Consider the following 16,374-nt stretch of genomic DNA (forward strand, 5'->3'; position numbering starts at 1 on the left):
CACTTTGCATTTGCCGTTATTGAATTTCATCCTATTTACTTCAGACCATTTCTCTAGTTTGTCCAGATCATTTTGAATTTTAATCCTCTCCTCCAAAGCACTTGCAACCCCTCTAAGCTAGGTATCGTCCACAAACTTTATAAGTGTACTCTCTATGCCATTATCTAAATCATTGATGAAAATATTGAACAGAACTGGACCTAGAACTGATCCCTGCGGGTCCTCACTTCTTATGCCTTTCCAGCAAGACTGTGAACCACTGAAAACTACTCTCTGAGAATGATTTTCCAACCAGTTATGCACCCACCTTATAGTAGCTCCATCTAGGTTGTATTTCCCTAGTTGTTTATGAGAAGGTCATGTGAGACAGTATCAAAAGCCTTACTAAAGTCAAGATATACCACATCTACCACTTCCCCCTGAATCACAAAGCTTATTAACCTGTCAAAGAATGCTATCAGGTTGGTTTGACATGATTTGTTCTTGACAAATCCATGCTGAGTGTTATTTATCACCTTATTATCTTCTAGGTGTTTGCAAATTGATTGCTTAATTATTTGCTCCATTTTCTTTCTGGGTACAACAGTTAAGCTGACTGGTCTGTAATTTCCCGGGTTGTCCTTATTTCCCTTTTTATAGATGGTCACTATATTTGCCCTTTTCCAGTCTTCTGGAATGTCTCCCGGCTTCCATGATTTTTCAAAGATAATGGCTCAGAATTCTCCTCAGTAAGCTCCTTGAGTATTCTAGGATGCATTTCATCAGGCCCTGGTGATTTGAAGACATCTAACTTGCCTAAGTAATTTTTGACTTGTTCTTTCTCTATTTTAGACTCTGATCCTACCTCATTTTCACTGGCATACACACAACTGTTGGAATAGGTGGAAGGGAGAATGTGGGCATACAGGGAGTCCCTGGAGGGGGATGTGGGGAATGAGGGACCTTTGTATCAAGGAGAATGGTGGCATTGGGGAGACAGCACACGAAGCCCCTCCCACACAGAGGGAGAACAGGGAACATGGGGTGGGGGACAGGGCACATGGAGGCCCTGGCATTAGAGAAGAGTGGGGGTTGCAGTGAGGGTATGTCTATACGTACAACACTCCAATGGCACAGCTGCATGGATATAGCTGCACCGTTGCAGCGTGTCTGACGAAGACACTCTATGCCAATGGGAGAAAACTCTCCTGTTGGCATAAAAACCCATCTCTGCCAGCAGCAGAAGCTATGTCGGTGGGATAAGCTTTCTCACTGACATAGCGCTGCGCACACTGGCACATATGTCAGTGTAACTTATGTCACTCCGGGGAGTGGAATATTCACACTGCAAAGCAACCTAAGTTTTGCCAACATAGGCTGCAGTGTAGACATAGCCTGAGTCCCTGAAACACAGGAGATGGCACACAGGGGAGCTTATAGGAATTGAGAGATGCAAGGAGTCCCTCGTGGGTGTAATGTGCTTGGTCTAAAGAAGCAACCAAGCATGCAATCCTCTAGTTTAATTTGATGAAGATTAAAGGTAAGAGTCTAGAAACTGTATTTTATTTGGCAGTCAAACAAAGAAGCAGGATAGTTCTCTTAATATAAAAGTGTAGAGAAAACGGCTCTAGGTATACACAAGCTCTCAGTCTGGTCTCCACTTAAAGAGGTTTTCATATGGTTCTCTTACTTTTTAAAGCATAAACACATGGGTGTGTGCATGGGAAAATAGCCAGATATACATCTAAACTTGATTTTGAAGGCCTTTATAGAAAACCTAACAAAAATAAATGTTTGAGAGCCAGAGAAATAAAACTGATCAAATTACTTGTCAAGCAAAGGTGCTCAGACTGCCAACAGGATATTTGACAAACTGTGGCTTTCACAATCCTGAATGATATTAACCAAAACTTCTTTGCATAGTGTGATTAAAAAGCATTATTTACTCAGATTAAGGTTAAAACATTGACTCAGTCAACAAAATAACATTTTTGGGTATAAATAACAGATAGTTGGAGAAATAACAAATACAGATCACAAAAGATCTGGAGAGGCCATTTACTGTATTTGCTGTTTCTGCTGCTGTAAAAGGAGGTTACTTACCTGTAACTGGAGGTTCTTTGAGATGTATGGTTCCTATCTGTATTCCACTGAGGGTTATAGACATGTGCCATACGTCCAGAGCCGGAGCTTTTGAAAGTAGTAGTATCCGTTGGTCTGCTCATGCACCCTTGCTCTGCCTCATGGTTTTGCCCGAGGCAATAAAGGACAGGACAGACCAACTGCGCCCACAGTTCTTCCTCCACCACCAACCAGAGATTCACAGCAGAGGGAAGGAGAGCAAGTTTGGAATACATATAGAGACCACACACTTGAAGAACCTCCAATTACAGGGAAGTAACCTCCTCCTCTTCAAGTGATGGCTCTTATTGTATTCCACTGAGGGTGATTAACAAGCCGTGCCTAGGTAGGAGGAGGGTGTGAGGAAGATAGAACTGTGGAATGGAAAAAAGCCACTCTCAATGAGACATCTGTAGAAGAGTCTTGCACCAAGGCATAATGGGAAATGAAGGTATGTACCAGGCTCCATGTAGCCACCTTCCATATGTCTGTATGAGGCAGGTTATGAAGCACAGTTGCAGTTGATGCTTGCGCTCTTGTGGAGTGGGCCCATATCCCATGGGGCAGAAACAGCCCTGACAACTGGTAGCATAGTGTAATGTATGTTGACACCCAACTCAAAATCCTCTGAGCGGAAATGGCTTGCCCCTTAATGTGTTCAGCTTTAGCAACGAACAGTCTAGGGGACTTTCTGAAGGGTTTCATCCTCTGCAGGTAGAAGGCCAGGGCCCTGCGGATGTCAAGGGAGTGAAGGCGCCTTTCCTCCACTGAAGTATGAGGCTTCGGAAAGAAAGAAGATAAGTGTATAGGTTGGTTGAGGTGAAAACAAGACACAACTTTAGGGAGGAACCTGGGATGCAAGCATAGGGAAACTCTGTCTTTATGAAATGTAGTAAATGGGGGTCTTCCACCATGGCCCCCAGCTTGCTAACCAGTCTTTCATAAGAGATAGCAAGAGAGAGAGAGAGAGAGAGAGAGAGAGAGAGAGAGAACTAAGCCAGAGGTTCAAAGGGTTACTTCGTCAGTGTCTTGAGGACAAGGCTGACTTCTCATTGGGCAGCAAGGGGGTGAATGAGACGGAAGGTTCAAAGGAGGCCCTTCCAAAACCTGGATGTCAATGGGTGACTAAACACAAACTGCCCCTCCACTGGAGAGTGGAAGGCACTGAGAGTGGCCATGTGGACCTTGATGTAGTTGAGAGCAAGGCCAGACATCTTTAAGGAGAGGAGGTAGTCTACAAGAAAAGCCATATCCTCAGGGGCAGGACCCTTCTGCTGGGCCCAAGAAGTGAAACGCTTCCGTTTGGCCTCATAGGATCACCTTGTGGACTCCTTCCTCCTACTTGCGAGGATGTTCTGTACTGCTAACAAACATTCCCATTCTAATGAAGATGCCCATCCAAAAACCAAGCCTGGAGTGAAGAGTCTGGGAATTGGGATGCCAGATCCACCCACTCTGTTCCAGGAGAGGTGGCAGTAGAAGTGAGAAGTGTGCTGACATGCGGTGAAAAAGGAGAAATCAGAATGGGGCTATCAGAATGACTGGCACTCTCTCCTGCCTGACCTTATGCAGGACTTGTGGCAGAAGCAGAAGCGGGGAAAGGCGTAATTGAACTGATCCTACAAGTGGAGGACTAGGGCATCGCCCTGGGAAAGGGTACAGAGCCCTCCCCAGAGCAGTACGGGGAGCATTTGCTGTTGGTGTGGCAGGTGAAGAGGTCCCTGCTTGCTTGAAAATGCTGGTGACCACAGCATCATGAAGTTCCCATTCATGGTCGTTCACAAACTTCTTGCGGAAAGGGTCTGTAATCACGTTCTGAATCCCAGGAAGGTATGCTGCAGACAACAGGATCTTGTGGACAATGCAACAATCCCCAAAGGTAAATTGCTTCTCCACAGAGTGCAGGAGATCTCATGTCCCCTTGCTTGTTGATGTAGTAGATGGTGGTGGTGTTGTCCAACATGACAGAAATGGATGGATGGGAGAAACAAGTGGCTTGCTCTCCACACAGCTCGAAGCTCCAGAATGGTGATGTTCATTTGGGACTCTTGAGCAGTTGAAGTCCCTTGAGTCATGTGCTCACCAATGTGGATCCCTCTTCCAATGATAATTGTTGTGAAGGGGGAAGATGGAAGAAATGGTATCCCATTACAGACCTGACTTGGATCTGTCCACAACTGGAGGGGAAACAGAGAGTAGAAAGTCCATAGAGTGTTGCATGGGTGAGTAGACCCTCTGGAGCCATAGTTGTAGGCAGCAAAAGCATAGATGTGTGAAGGCAGGCATGTAAGTGCAAGCTGCTATCCGGCCATGAAGAGAAAGGCAGGTTTCGGCTGGGACAGAATGATATCTTGCCAGATATCACCCTGGAAATTAGCTCCTGCAGGATATGCAACCTGTCCTCTGGTAGGTATGCACGAGCCGAGATTGTGTCAATGTGTGCCCCCCCAATGAATTCTAGGGATTGAGTGGGGTCCAAAGATGATTTTTAAACGCTTACATTTACCCCTAGGAAGGAGAGGAGTGTGAGCAGCACAGAGGACGAGGCTCAAGCTTCTTTTCTTGGGATGGGACTGCCAGCAGTCAGTCATCAAGATAAGGAAATATAAGGACCCCTTGATGCCGGAGGTGGGCCGCCACTACCAAGACGACTTTGGTGAAGATTCATGGAACAGCGGTGTGTCAGAACGGAAAAACCCTGTACTGGAAGTGAAGAAGACCTGCCATGAATCTCAGAGAACATCTGAGAATTGGATGGATATCCACATAAAAGTAAGCGTCCTGCATATCCGTAAATCACATGCATCTTTCTAAGGAAGAAATGATGGCTGCACGGGTGACGATATGAAACTTCGGCTTTCGTATGAAGTAGTTCAGATGGCAGAGGTCTAGGTTTGGTCATCACCTGTCCTCCTTCTTGGGGACTAGGAAGTAGTAGAACCCTGGAGTAGAACCCTGATAGGTTGTGGGAACAGGTTCTATCACTCCCCTTTTGCAGCAAGGAGTCCATTTCAAGGGCAAGGATACTGTTGTCAAAGCAATCCCTGAGGCAGGGTCAGGGTGCAGGATGAGGTAGCATTTTTAACTCCATTGTATAGTCACACAGAATGACATCCAGGACCCACTTGTCCATTGTTATTGCACTCCAGGTGGTAAGAAGAGTGCTAGGCGCCCTCAAAAGGGGGGTGGATTGGGTGAACGGTATAAGGTACGGTGGTTGACAGCTTTCCAAGTGTACTCAGAAATAACGTTTCTGTGAAGTCAGGGCATGAGATACAGAAGGTAGAGAGGATGAAGGACCTGAGGGATGGGATTGGATTGCTGGGTCCTCTACCATTTGCGAGGAGGCTCATAGTACTGCTGTTGAAAGAACTGGGGAACTTTGAATCACTGAGTCAGCAGTGGGCGGTAGAACTTGCACTTGGATGCCAGTGTGTAAATGCCCAGCGATTGGAAGGTAGCTCTAGAGTCCCTGAGGGAGTGAACCGAGTCAGACTTCTGACTGAAAACACTCATAGAAAGGAAGGTCTTCTATGGTGGCCTGGACCTCCCTTGGGAAACCTAACAAATGTAGCCAGGACTCTCTTTGCATGACAATCCTGTAGCCATTGTATGTGAAAAAGTGTCTGCTGTGTCCAACAAGGACTGTAGCAATGTCCTCACAACCAGCTTCCTTTCCTCTAGGATAGTCTGGAATCGGGCTTGATGTTGCTGGGGCAGTTTTTGTGTGTGAAATCCATTAGCTTGCTGTACATAAGGAAGTTGTATTTTGCGAACAGAGCCAAGTAATTTGAAATACAAAACTGGAGACTGGTAGAGGAAAAATGCAGCCCAGAAGGTCCAGGTGTTTGCCCTCTTTATCTGCCGGGGTGGAATGTTGGTGCTGTCAATGGGTCCATGCTGTCGCTGCCTGGATGATGAGGAATTTGGGTGGAGGATGAGAGAAGAGAAACTCAGATCCCTTTGGAGGGACGTAGTACCTCTTCCTTGCCCCTTTGGGGGTGGGGGTGCAGATGGCTGGAGTATGCCAGACAGTTTGGGCCAGTTGAAGGATGGCCTCGATAATTAGTAGGGACACTCGGGCTGGTACCAAGGCATGCAGGATATCAAGTAGTTGGTGTTGCTTATCTTGCACTTCTTCCCGTGGGATGTCGAGGGCACCAGCCACCCTACGAAGCAGACCCTAGAATTGTTGGTAGTCATCCAGAGGTGAGGAGGGAGTTGAAGACACCGTGATATCCAGGGATGACAAAGGGAAGCGCTCAGGTTCTGGTGGTAGTGTCAGAGTAGGACTAAGTGGTGCATCTTCTAAAAGTGCTAGCTGGATGACGGCTTAAGGGGAAAAATGGGAGATTCTTCATAAGCAAAGCAGGAAGGTTCTGATGGTGGATACTGCAGCCATGATCCTCAGTACGGCCACCTTGGTGGTTCTGTCGGATGCTGGGGAGGGCCCTATGGAGCAGGGTACCAATGACCCCAATGCTGTGTAAAGGGAAGATATTGCCATTGAGCCAGCAGGGCTTTGAGGTAGTCACACAGGCAGTATGACAGAGACAGGCCCTGAGCCCCATCCAAGTCCTCCAAGCCTGAGAAAAGAGGCCAGTTTGAATGGTGGTGCCTTTGGAACCGATGGTATCACAGGAGCCTCAGGGGCATGGGTGGGAACATGTTCTAAATGAGGCAAGTCTAGCGGGAGGAGGGGAGGGGGGTGTAACGCATCTTCCAAGGAGGTGACGGTACATGAAGGTGTGGGGATCTTTCCTCAGCCAAGACAAACAGTGTATGAGGCTCGGGGACTGACCAGAGTCTCCCCGGCACCAGTGGTATACCTCTTCAGTCGGAACTGGAGGCAGAACATGAGCCAGAGTGGAAAACTGTATTGGAACCGATTCCCCTGACCTCTGTGGTGCCGACCTGGAGGGAGTACAAGGTTCGATGGACAGAACAGATGGATCCAACAGTCTGTGCAGCTTCTTATAATGTTTGTGCACCTTGGAACGCACCACTTCTCCATGAACTTTTGGATGGAGCAGTATCCTTTTTGGGCCTGGAGGAAGACACACTGTCACGCTTACGTGCATTCTTCCTTCTTTCACGGGTAGGCCCTGACACAGGGTGCATAGTGCTGGTACCAGCATAACAAGACTGGGGCTCCACAGTAGGAGGCGCACTCCTAGATTGGTCAGGCTGATGGATGGGGGAGTTCCCCTGCCTGGATCTGACTGCAGCCTCACAGCAACCTCCACGAGGTGCTTCTTGAGGGGGAGAGCACAGCCTCCCTGGGTATGGGCAGGAAAGGAGAAGCAGACACTGCACCTGGATGCAACATGGGCTTCCCCCAAACAGTAAAGTCAGAATTAGTACTTGTCATTGATAGAGATCAAGCAAGGACAGGAAGTGCAGATCTTGAACTCCAGCTTCTTCGGCATAATTTAGTACCCAATCAAGGGGTTGATGAAAAGGTGTTCCGAAGTCCTTAAAATCCTAAAAACTATCATTACTAACACTAAAACTACTACAAAAATATTCACTATGTACAAGAATAAGAGTCTTTTTTTCTCAGTTTGAAGAATTGCATCGCAAGAGATGAGAGAACAGAAAAGGCTCCAACTGGGACCATGTAGCAGTGGCGAGAAAGAACTGAGGGCTCACTTGGCTGCCCCACCCTCTATCATCTTGGACCAAAACCAAGAAGCAGAGTAAGGGTGCATGCACGGACCAACTGATACTACTACTTTCTTAAGCTTTGGCTCTGGTCGCATGGCATATGCATAAAACCTGCAGTGGAATACAGTAAGGACCAGGACTCGAAAAAGAATGAAGAAATCCAATGGAATTGCCCAAATAAGAAAACTTTTTCTGACGTTTTCTACATGAAAGCAATGTCCTTGTATTAGACATCACAGGCCCTAATACATACATGTTTTCCTTTTCATTTCACAGACTGCAGATGCTCTGCTCAATAATGACAAGACTGCAAATGGGTGTGGTGTAGATGCTTTAAGCTATGGAGGTCAGCTGCTTTTGCAAATATTATTTTGTTCTTTTAAACTGTATATTATGGCTGGTTACAAAGTGAGTCAAGGTGTAATTTATGAAAAGGTCAGTAGAGACTCTTTAAAGACTAAAGGTTAACCATTGCCTAGAATGTTTTATTTTTAATTTGCTATCTTTTAGAAACATTTAGACTTATTATAAGACATAGGCAGAAGTCTGTGTAAAATGATATTTTGAAAAGAGTTGTGTTTTAACATGGCTTATGTTCTGGAGTTAAGGTTTGACTTTAAGAGAGGCTAAGAGACATGTTTTAAATGTTTCATTACAATGAAGAGAAAGAGTTTATATGCCATAAATTGGAGCCTAAATTATGGGGAGATATACAGCATGTAAGACTATTCTGAGATTCCTGCTGAAAGGCTGGAATATTCTCTAAATCAGTGGTCCCAAAACTTTTCAGAGCCATACCCCCACTTGCCCCTGTCCATGCCACCCCAGCCAGGAGCAGGGCCCCAGCTCAGGAGGGGAGAAGGGGCACATGAACAGAGGTAAGGGGGTCAAGGCTGGGGCTGCAGCTGGGGGCAGGTCTGGAGTCATAGCTATGGGCCGAGGTAGGGGGCAGGGACCAAGAGCTGGGGCGGAGCTGGGTGGTGCCCCGCCGTGGCCCCCCAACAGATTGGGGACCTCTGCCCGAAGTCATACACTTTTCTAAAATTCAATATTGCTTTTTTAGATGTTTGTATTGTAAACTTTAGTTATTGTTCATATGAATATGTCATTACAGTGGATACATATTAGGGGATATGTAGGATGCAAGATTTCTTGAAATCCTTGAGATGCTTGGAAATCCAGCAGGCAGAGAGGGTATGTCAACTTTCTTTAAATACTTTTTTTAGGTTCACTCACTAAGGTTTTATAAGGGTGTTGAGGAGTGCTTTTACCTGTTTTTACTATGTTGTCCTTCAGCACAGAGCAGAGGAGATATCATGTAACCCTCTTAAATGTAAAGTCCACGAGAAAGAAGTTTATTTTACATCACATAAATACCAAATACTTAGCTGTGAACTGTTTATTAATATATGCCCTAATATTTTGCAGCTGATTTACAAAAGATGGCTGGGGTGGGCAATCTATGATGAAAAGGACAGAGGCTATTCTAAGAAGAAAACAGACCTATCCTGTAGAACAAAACTCCTTGCTGATCCCAAATATGGTGATCACTTAGATCCTGAACATGTGGGCAAGACCCACCACCCAGACACCTGGGAGAGAATTCTTAGTAGTAACACAGAGCCCTCCCCATCTAGTGTCCCATGTCCAGCCGTTAGAGATACTGATTAATAGCAGTTACAGATGAGCCATATGCCATTTTGGGCAATCTCATCACACCATCCTCTCCATAAATTTATCAAGCTCAGTCTTAAAACAAGTTAAGTTTTTTGCCCCCCACTACTCCCATCGGAAGACTGTTTCAGAACTTCACCCCTCTGATGGTTAGAAACCTTTATCTAATTTCAAGCCTAAACTTGCTGATGGCCAGTGCACATGTTCTTGGGGCAACATTGGCCCATAACTTAAACTCCTCCTCTCCCTTCTTGGTATTCATCCCTCTGATGTATCTACAGTAATCATATCTCCCTCATCAGCCTTTGTTATGTTAAGTCTCCTCTTGTAAGGTAGGTTTCTCCATTCCTCTAACCATCCGAGTAGTCTTTCTCTGTACCTATTCCAGTTTGAATTAATCTTTCTTAAACATGGGAGACCAGAATTGCACACAGTATTCCAGAAGAGGTCTCACCAGTGCCTTGTTTTATGGTAATAACACTTCCTTATATCTACTGGCAATACCTTGCCTGATGCATCCTAAGATTGCATTACACTTTTTCAAAGCCACAGCACATTGGCAGCTCAGTCATTCTATGACCAACCAATACATCCAGGTCTTTCTCCTCCTCCATCAATTCAAACTGACATGTCCCCACATTATACCAAAAATTCTTCATGTTAGTCCCGAAGTGCAGGACTTTGCGTTTCTATAACTCCAGTTTTCAAGATCATCCAAATCTTCTTGTATGATATTCTGGTCCTCCCTCATATTGGCAGTATCTCCCAACTTTGTTATATCCACAAATTTTATTCGCACACTCCCACTTTTGGTGCCAAGGTCATTAATGAAAATGTTAAATAAGGTCCCAAGTCTGATCTTTGAGGAACTCCATTAATAACCTCCCTCCAGCCTGACAGTTCATTTTTTAGTATGACCCCAACTGTAGTCTCCCCTTTAACCAGTTCCTTATCCATCTTTCGATTCTCATATTACTCCCCATCTTCTCTAATTTAACTAATAATTTTCCCATGTGGAACTGTATCAAATGCCTTACTGAAATCCAGGTAGATTAGATCTATTGAATTTCCTTTGTCTAGAAAACTGGTCATCTTCTCAAAGAAAAATCAGGCTGATCTGCACAATCAACCCCCAAACCATGTTGTATTTCATCCCAATTATCATTTACCTCTATATCCTTTACTTTCGCATTCACAATTTATTCTAAGACCTTGCATAAAATTGAGGTCAAACTAATGGACCTGTAGTTTCCCTATAGTTTTTTCCTTTCTTAAATACAGGTACTATATTTACAACTCTCCCATCATAAGGTATGACCCCTGAGTTTATTGTATGAAGATCACCTGGGCCCCCTATTTGATCCATTAAGCTGTATGAGTTTGGCTCCACTTCAGATGTGGTAACTTTTACTTCCATATCCTTGTTCCCATTACCCACCATGCCACTGACCCCAAGCTCTTCATTATCCTTTTAAAAAGCTGAGCAAAGTATTCATTTAGGTTTTGGGCAATACTTCGATTATCTTTAATCTCCCCCATATCATCAATGCTTAGTTGCCCCAGTTCTTCTTTCCATGTTTTCTTTTTTATTTATATGGCTATTTTAATTTCCTTTGCAAGGTCCAACTCTGTTTGGCTTTTGGCAGTTGTCACTTTTCCCCTACACTTTGCAACTGCCAAGAAAGCTTTCTGCTTTCTCTTAATACCTTGTTTGAGATGCTTGTGCATCCAGTTTGATCTGCAACACTTCCCCATGAATTTTGCTTGGGATGCAGGCTTCAGAAACTAGTTCCAAGCCTTCCCCACATTCAGATCCTTGACTTCTTCAGTCCTGTCAACTTCTCTAACTAACATGCTTATTTTTTTAAAGTTTGCCCTTTTGAAATCAAGGATTCTAGTTGCAGAACTATTTTTGTTTATCCTTCCATTTAGTTTAAACTGAATTAGCTCATGGTCACTCGAACCGAGCTTGTCCCCTACAACCAGTTCTTCTATAAGGTCCTCACTACTCTCCAATACTAAATCTAAAATGGCTTCACCTCTTGTTGGTTTGGTGACTATTTGGTGAAGAAATCTGTCACCTATCATACCTTGGAATTTCTGTGCCCAACCATAATTATTGCATTTGTCCTCTAATCTATATCTCGGAAATCAAAGTCTCCCATAACCACATGATTCTCAGTAGTATTTATTTAATTAAAAATAAAGAGATCTCTGTCCATGTCCAAATTTGATCCTGGGGATCTGTAGCAGATCCCAAGCACTATCCCAGTGTAGCCTCTGATACCTTTCTTCCCCAAAGTGATTCTGACCCAAATAGATTCTGTTTTATCCATTCCATCACTTCTGATCTCTTTAGTCAACCTCGTCATTAATATTCAATGCTACTTCATCACCTTTACCTTTAGTTGTCTTTCCTGAATACCACACAACTTTTAATATCTGTATTCCAGTTATGACTACTATTACAGCATGTTTCTGTTATCCCTATAATATCTAGGTCCCTTACTGCACCAGTAGTTCTAGTTCCTCCATTCTGACAGGTTTTAGAGTAGCAGCCGTGTTAGTCTGTATTCGCAAAAAGAAAAGGAGTACTTGTGGCACCTTAGAGACTAACCAATTTATTTGAGCATAAGCTTTCATGAGCTACAGCTCACTTCATCGGATGCATGCTGTGGAAAGTGTAGAAGATCTTTTTATATACACACAAAGCATGAAAAAATGGGTGTTATCATACACACTGTAAGGAGAGTGATCACTTAAGATGAGCTATTACCAGCAGGAGAGCTGGGGCGAGAAAACCTTTTGTAGTGATAATCAAGGTGGGCCATTTCCAGCAGTTAACAGGAACGTCCGAGGAGCGGTGGGGTGGGGGAATAAACATGGGGAAATAGTTTTACTTTGTGTAATGACCCATCCACTCCCAGTCTCTATTCAAGCCTAAGTTAATTGTATCCAGTTTGCAAATTAATTTTTTTAATCAAGACTGGATGTTTTTCTAGTTCAAACAGAAATTAATTCAGTGATGTCCTATTCTCTACCTCTTACTGAAGATCTGCTTTCCAGTTTATTTTCTTTCAGGGATACGAGCTTTCATTTGTCCACATTGAATAAAGAATAATAATAAAATCTATCACTTCTTAGTATTTTGACTATGTAGAGTGTACACATTTACATATTCTTATTCTCAAACTAATTGGCTTGGGAAAAAAACATCTTATTTCCTAGTCAAGATAAGGCCACAGGATTAGCAGACATTCAGCTCTTTCAGCCAGTATGAATATACAATTTGGGTAATGGTAAGAATCCATCTTCAAGCACCTCCATTGACACAGCAACCAACTGGAGGTTTTTGAGTAAGGTTCTGTGTCACAAAAAAAAAACACCACATGAAAATCCCATCACCTAATGCTAAAACAAATAAGGTCACAAAATCCACAATTTAAAATACCAAATAAAAAAAAATAATTACTGTAGGGCATTTAAAGCTTCAGCAATAAGCACATTTTTGGTGAGGTCTGAGAGTGAGTTCAAAAGACAGGGAACAAACTGACTACGGGATCTCTAACTCTGTAGCCTCAAATAATGCTTATGGATCATAAGCAATATCACATCCATGAATCTCATGAACAAAAGAAATTCACTAGCTAAACAATGCCAAGCTGTGTGATGTCTTATAAATCAATAAAGCAATTGTATAATCAATACAGTGCTTAACAGGAAGTGAACAATGTGCTACGTGGCACTGATAGATTGAGATACCAATATTAAGGTAAGTATCCTGGCAGCAGTGTTAACTGACCCATATAAACTATAGGGAATTGTATCAGGATGGACAGTAAGCTGCGTTACCTGAACCAATACCAGAAGTCACAAAAAAACCCAAGCAAAATCCCTCCAAAACACACAGTCACGAGATGCTTTACAGTAGTACTTATCAGTACTGAATCATACGGATTAGAGGTCAACGTATTTTACACAAAAGAATGCAAGCTTTAATTGAAATACAAACCAAGTGTGTGTTTTTATTTTTATTCTATCTAGGTAATTATATACCCATTATTTGTGGTAATTCAGCACATGAGAAATATATACATGGAAGGATCTCTCCATTAAAACCAATATTTTTCCTCAGAAAATGAGAGTGTGCAAGCACTTTTAATCCCTCCTTCGCCACCTGCCCGAAAGTACTAGAAAGTATGTCACAGGGAGATAGGAATTGCCATACTAGATCAGAATTGTGGTCTCGATAGTTCGGTATTCAGTCTCCAAAAGAAGTCAACTTCACATGCTTCAAAGGATGGTTCAAGAAACCTTGCATAGGTAGATGTCAGAAAATCATCCGCTTCTCCACAGGCTTAAATCTGGAAGCATGAGGTTTAATATCTCTTCCAAAAATTTGTAGTATTAACTATGATAACTCTGAATATCCTGTTATACATATAAATGTCAGATTCCTTTTTGAACCTTGCTAAGTTTTTGGTCTCAATATCTTGAGATAATAAATTCCAGTTTAATTATGTGTTTTGTGAAAAAGTACTTCCTTTCATCAGTTTTGAATTTGCCACCTTTTAATTTTTTCGCGTCCCTTGTTGTTGTTTTTTTGGGATAGGGAGAACACAAACTACCAACCTACCTTCTTTATAGCATTCATTTTTTTATATACTTTAATCATATGCCCTCTTATTCAATTTCTCTTAATATAAGATTTTTTCCATGCCCCTAATAATTTTTGTAGCCTTTCTCTGATCCAGCTGCAATTCTGCAATATCCTTTCTGAGCTGGGGTGACCAGCACTAAGGTCATACTGCTAATTTATAAAATGGCAATATATTATTTTCTGATTTTTTCTCCATCCCATTCCTTATTTATTTGAACATCTTATTTACTTTTCTGATACATTGTTTATAAGTCTTCATTGAGCTGTCCACAGTGACATTCAGGTCACCTTTCCTGATGTGATACAGTTAATTTAGAACCTGTAAAGCTTGTGAGTATTTAAATGTTTCCCGCCAATCTCTTTTACTTTGCATTTATCAACATTTATTTATATATTTTATAATTACCAGCTTTGATATGTACAATTAACTGTCCTGCCAGGGATACCTAGGGTAAAGCTGACAAGTGTTCAAAGCTGCCTTAACATGCTGCCTAAAGCTGCATTTGACCTACAGTGTCCTGCTACCATTTAGTCATTTCTAGTTACATACCCATAACAGATTAGAAGTTGAATGTGCAAACCACAAGTTTTCAGTGTGCCTGATAAATGTTAAATGTGTACTCTTAGAAACTGTGCTCGTTCCAAAAACAAATATGAAATATTATAACTTTGATCTGTGTCAAGAATCAGGGGGTAGCCATGTTAGTCTGTATCCACAAAAACAACAAGGAGTCCTGGTGGCACCTTCAAGACTAACAGATTTATTTGGGCAGAAGCTTTCATGAGTGTTTTTTTACCCACAAAAGCTTATGCCCAAATAAATCTGTTAGTCTTTAAGGTGCCACCAGGACTCCTTGTTAACTTTGATCTATTTCGATCAAATATATTGCTTTTATTATTAGCTCTGATGTTCTAAATCTATGGCATGTTGACCATACCTTCTGCAAATGCAATCGACTGATTTAATAAATATGAAATACTGTAATAAAGATAAAGTAATAATATCATAAGTAATGTTAACGTACATGTTTATGGAAATATTTCATCTTGGAGGATTCTAAAGTTTTTCAGAAATCTTTTACTTTACACCCTCATTTATCCAAATGGCCAAATATCCTTCATATAACTAGGTGTTCGGATAAACAGAAGTGCTATTCTGATCTGGGTTCTAGCTGCAAGCTGGGAGGCAGTAAAGCTTCCAGTACAGCTGGGAATGATGGCAATGTGTGTGTGTCAGCCCCTCACCTACGGACCTCGCTACCCTGTGACTGTCCTGGTCCCAGGTTGCCTGTCTCGGGCTGTGGCCGGATGTGGCCCCTCAGTGCTGACTGTGGTGTCAGTGAGATCCCTTTCCCGCTGGTCACTGGGAAGCCATGTCCCAGTCTCTATGATGGGAGTGGAACACTTATCATGTTGCTATGAATTCAACTAATACACAAGATGCACTTTGAACTTGACATAGTGTTGTAGTCATTGAGTGAGTACACAGCTCCACTGGTGTATCATGAATTTTTTGTAAATGTAGTGTACCATGAAGTTCATGTGAATGTATTGCTTGTGATTTGTAGAGCTACATGGAGGACACAATGTGGATTCAAATAATGAGGATTTTTGGATAAATGAAATTCAGATAACTGAAATATACCATACATATATCGGCACTTAAATACAGCTACCTCTGGAGAGGGTGGCAATCACCAGCATACACATAACTACACAAAAGTGACTACGGGCAGAAGGGATTTAGGCCAGAAACAACAATGCAAATCCCAGCTCCTATTAAAACTGACAACAGATCTTTGAGATGCCCAGCAAATCAGACTCATTTTAGGGTTTTATCCCACACTTGCATGGTACACATAAGAAGGATGAAACTTGTATTTCTAGAGTTTCTGTGTATTCCCAAAATGATGCTTAGACAGCTGAGGCTCCTCAGGATAGGCATTATCCTGTTTTGAGTGATACCGTAGCATCTTTACTCATTATTTTAAACTGAGTGCACTTTTATCTGTCAGTTATGTCTATCGACCTTCATGCATCAATAGTCACCATTGTTCCTAGACACAAAGCTATCCCTTTATATTCTAGTGGCAACAGCCACTTCTTGAAAGATCCTACATACTAGTATACAGTTTCTTTAGAAATCAAGGCAGTTAGGCTCACTTTCTATTCCTCAAGACTTTGAAGAGCTGACTAGGCACAATGTTAAATAAACATGGACTTCAATGCTTTAAGGAATCACAAGTGGAAATACTTCATTTATAATATTTGAG

General features: G+C 42.5%; 1 protein-coding gene across 3 annotated transcripts in view; it reads right to left on the bottom strand.

Annotated features, from left to right (window-relative positions):
* The window catches only part of CDKAL1 (CDKAL1 threonylcarbamoyladenosine tRNA methylthiotransferase), a 663,359-nt gene that overhangs the window by 242,683 nt on the left and 404,302 nt on the right, over nt 1-16,374 (bottom strand). The window lies entirely within an intron of this gene.

This window comes from Lepidochelys olivacea, assembly GCF_965140295.1.
Source record: "Lepidochelys olivacea isolate rLepOli2 genome assembly, chromosome: 2".
Taxonomy (NCBI): domain Eukaryota; kingdom Metazoa; phylum Chordata; order Testudines; family Cheloniidae; genus Lepidochelys; species Lepidochelys olivacea.